Genomic DNA, 4,583 nt, shown 5'->3' on the forward strand with positions numbered 1-4,583 from the left:
TGAGAAAGATGGGTTCAATAATGTATACCGCATTGAAACAGATGAGGGAGAAAACTGTTTAAAAGAGATATGTGATTAGGTATTTTTGTCATGATGGGAGTCCAGAGACAAGGCTGCACAGTGGAGTGGACCTGGGGGCAGGGTTTCTAAAACAATCGAAGAATTTTTCTTTTACTTTCCCAAGAGGGTAGTGTCCTAGGGGGGAGGGCTGGGAGGGGAGAAAAGTGCAACAATGAATTAATAGAAATCCAAAGTCTCTGCAAATTTTCATTGAAATCAATATTTAAAAAAATTTAATTAAAAAAAACCCCAAAACAAAACAGCTGAACAGGAGATTTTAAAGGACAGCTCAAGGGACAAAACAAACTGTTAGTGGAATGTGCAAAGAACTGGAATTGGAGAATGAAAAGGGAAGAATTCACTCTGCATTTATCAAGCTGAGAGAGCTGAGAAACAAATTTTTAACCTCGAGTCTCAATATTGAAAGAAATATTGAATATATTGAATGACCCAGGAAGTATCAAAAGAAGATGGAGGGAATACACAGAATCACTGTACCAAAAAGAATTTGCTGAAAATTAAAAATTTTGGGAAGTACCATATGAGCAGGCACCAATAGGAATGAATGAGGAGTTGGAACTGTATTGAGGGCAATGGCAAAACATAAGGCCTCAGGAATTGGTGGGATACCAGCTGACTTGTTTCAACTAACAGATGCAGCCCTGGATGTGCCCAGCACTCTATGTATGCCAGGGAATCTGGAGTGCTGCTCTCTGGCCAACAGAGTGGGAGAGGCCCATGTTTGTTCCCATTCCCCACAAAGGTGATCCAACCGAATGTGAAAACTATCAAACAATATCATTAATACCACGTGCAAGCAAATACCGCTGATGATCATTCAAAAATGGCTAGAACGGTACATAGATGGGGAGCTGCCAAAAGTTCAAATAGAATTTAGACAAGGCTGTGGTACCAGGGATATCGTTGCTGATGTCAGATGGATCCTGGTGAAAGTAAAGAATATCAGAAGAACGTCTATGCTTTATTGATTACGCAAAAGTATTCAGCTGTGTGGATCATAACATTGAGAAAAATGGGAATCCCATTAGTTGTGCTCGCATGAAACCTAGACCAAGAGGCTGTAGTGTGAACAGAGCAAGGGAACACTACATGGTTTAAAATTAGGAAGGGTGTGCATCAGGGTTGTATTCTCTCTCCATACCTATTCAATCTGTATGATGAGCAAATTATTTGAAATGCTGAACTCGATTAAGAGGAATGTGGCATCAAGATCGGCGGAGACTCGTCAATAACTTGCACTACGTATATGACACAACCTTGCTTGTTGAAAGTGAAGCACTTGTTGCAGATGATCATAGAATATAGCCTTCAATGTGGATTGCATCTCAATGTCAGGAAGACAGGTACTTACCACAGGACCTATAGGCAGCATCGTATTAGATGGACAAAAGTTTGAAACTGCCAACAACTTCATCTTACTTGGATCCACAATTAACACCCCTGGTACCAGCAGTCAGGAAATCAGGAGATGTATTGCACTGGGAAAGTCTGCAGTTAGGGACCTCTCCAAGTTATTGAGGATAATAATGACAGTTTGAGGACTAACGTGTGTCTGATTCAGCCCATAGTCTTTCCAATCACTTGCTATGAATCAGAGAGCTGGACAATGAATAAGGATGGTAGAAGAATTGTTGCATTTGAGCTGTGGTGGAGAAGAACATTGAACATTGAACATCCCCAAAGAACAAACAGGTATGTGTTAAAGAAAGTGCAACCAGAGTGTTTCTTGGAGGCAAAGTTGGTGAAGTTTCATCTCACATATTTTGGACATGTTGTGAGGAGAGGTTACTCCTGGGAAAAGTACATCATACTCGGAAAGGTGGATGGTCAGGAGAGGAGAGGAAGACCCTCAATAAGATGGACTGATACAGCAATGGACTGAAACGTGCCGGGGACGTAAGGAAGGCGCAGGACAGGACAGACATCAGACCTGTTGTTTATGGAGTTGGTATGAGTCACATTCAACTCCTCGACAGCATGCCTAACAACAGCCACTACTCCCACTACAGGGATCGAACACTGTCTCTGTGGACTATGTTGTGACAACTTGACCTTGATGTCGCTCAAAACTATGCTCAAGGACTTCCTTACCGGAAACAAGGCACTGCTGACCTGGTGGTGACCAGCACCCAGGTTCAGTGGTAGAAGTGTCACCTCTCACTCAAGAGACTGTGTTTCCTTTCCCAGCCAACACTGCGCACAGCCGCTCAGCTGAATGGAGGCCTGTGCTGCTGGGTTGCTGGACCGGGTTCACAGAGCTTCTGGACTAAGACAGGCCAGGAAGACAGGCTGGTGGTCTGTTGCCAAACAGTTTCCCCCAAAAGCCTCATGTTACGTGCATCAGTGCTCACAGCAGCAATATTCACAACAGCCAAGTGTCGCAAACCACCAAAATGCCCATTGGCTGGTGGATGGACAGACAACATGGTCTTCTCACACAACAGGATGTCACACAGCCTTAGAGGGACGAAGCCTGGGTGCGGACTACAACCTGCTCGGACCTAGAAAACAATGCACGCACGCGCACACACACACACTGACCAGCAAGAAACAAATGCATAAGAACCCACTGCCACGAAGGTGGTTCTGATTCAGAGCAACCCCACAGAGCAGACTAGAATTTCCTGTCGGGTTTCCAAGGCTCTCTATCTGTGAGGGAGCTAATGGCCACATCTGTCTCGTGAGCGGGCTGGTGTGTTCAGACCAGTGAGTGGCCTTCCAGTTAAGCAGCGAGGACACGGAAGCAGTATCAGAGCAGTGCCGCTGAAGCTAATTTACAGAACTAAAAAAATTCTTGGCAGTTACCGGGGGAAGGTGCACTTCAGAGTTGTATTCTCTCACCACATCTGTTCAATTTGTTTGCTGAGCAAATCATTCAAGAAGCCAGCCTCTGTGAAGAAGAATGTGGCACCAGGATCAGAGAAAGACTCATCAACAGCCAGTGTTATGCAGATAGAACAACCTTGCTTGCTGAAAGTGAGGGGGACATGAGGGCTTGCTGCAGAAGGTCAGAGATGGCAGCCTTCAACATGGATTGCATCTCAACATCAAGAAAACAAAAGTCCTCACTGCTGGACCAATTGGGGACATCCTGAAATGGTGAGACGATTCATGTTGTCAACGATTTCATTTTACTCAGATCCACAATCAACAACCACTGTAACAACAGTCAAGACATTAAGACATGATGCTCGGGGAAAATCGCTGCAAGGATCTCTCCAAAGTGCTAAAGAGTCAGAGGGTCCATTCTGATCCAAAGCCCAGTATCTTCACCTGTGCATCCGAAAGGTGGACCCTGAACACGGATGACAGGAGAGCGATGGTTTTGAATCGTGGTGTCGGAGATGAGTACGGACCAGGCCCTGGACGGCCAAATAACTGGTCTGTCTTGGAGAAAGTGCAGCCGGTGCTCCTGAGAGGCACAGATGGTGAAACGCTGTCTTACACACTTTGGCGTATTGTCAGAAGGGGCCAGTCCTGGGAAAAAGACATGATGCTCGGAAAAGTGGAGGGTCAGAGAAAGAGGAAGACCCGCAGTGAGATGGATTGACGCGGCTGCCGCCGTGGACTCGGCGTGGCAGGGATGGTGGGGATGGTAAAGGACAGGGTGGGGGGCGGTCCAGTCCACAGGGTCACTGAGCGTACTGGACTTGATGGTAAGGGGGAAGGGGAAGCGGGGCACCTCTCCTTCGAGGGGAGGGGAGGTTACGTGGTACTGACTAGCAGCGAGAAAGCTTCAGAGCTGGAAGGACAGAATCCACAGCCCTGAACGGTACAAGCAGAACCTGCTGAAGGGATGTGAATTTTGCTGAGGATGTTTTTACAGTGATGAGGCTCCACAGTGGATGGCAGTGACCTGGCCTCGGCATGTATGAGTCGGGGCTGCCGTGGCCACCGCCACAGGGCAGCAGTGAAGGCCGACCCTGCACACCGCGTGGAGGGGTTGCCTGGAGCACAGCGCCACCTCAGCGGGCTCACCCTCCACTCGTCAAGTCTACACCATCAGAGCGGTTGTCAGCCGGTGGAAAAGGCGTTAATGTCTCTGCCTTTCTTATGAGAAGAAGTGTGACCCTGACCCAAGCCATGGAGCTGATTCTAGAGGATTCAACGGCAGCCCCGGAGGACAGAGGAGAAATGAATTCTCTCAGAAGAGGACTTCCCCCACACTCTCCCGCCCAGCAGCTGGCCAGAGGGCTCAACCAGCCAATCTCTGGGTGAACAGATAAATACCTCAACCACTGCACCACCAGGTGTCCATCTGCCCTCACACCCCCTGAGGGTGCTCTGGATGCCCCTAGGGTGGGTGGTCCACTCAGACAGAGCTGCTGTCCTGGCGAGGCCCCACCCCTGCGTCCCGATACATCAATCCAGGACTAAGAGTGTCCCTGGGGGGACAAAGAAGGGCCACCGGACCACGGTCAAATGAATCTGCTGGAAATCTGGTGGTGCAGTGGTTAAAGAGCTCCTCTGCTCCCCCAAAGGTCAGATATCCAAACCTGCCA

Source organism: Elephantulus edwardii, unplaced genomic scaffold, assembly GCF_000299155.1.
Source record: "Elephantulus edwardii isolate Elephantulus edwardi_28Jun2011 unplaced genomic scaffold, EleEdw1.0 scaffold00024, whole genome shotgun sequence".
Lineage (NCBI taxonomy): Eukaryota > Metazoa > Chordata > Mammalia > Macroscelidea > Macroscelididae > Elephantulus > Elephantulus edwardii.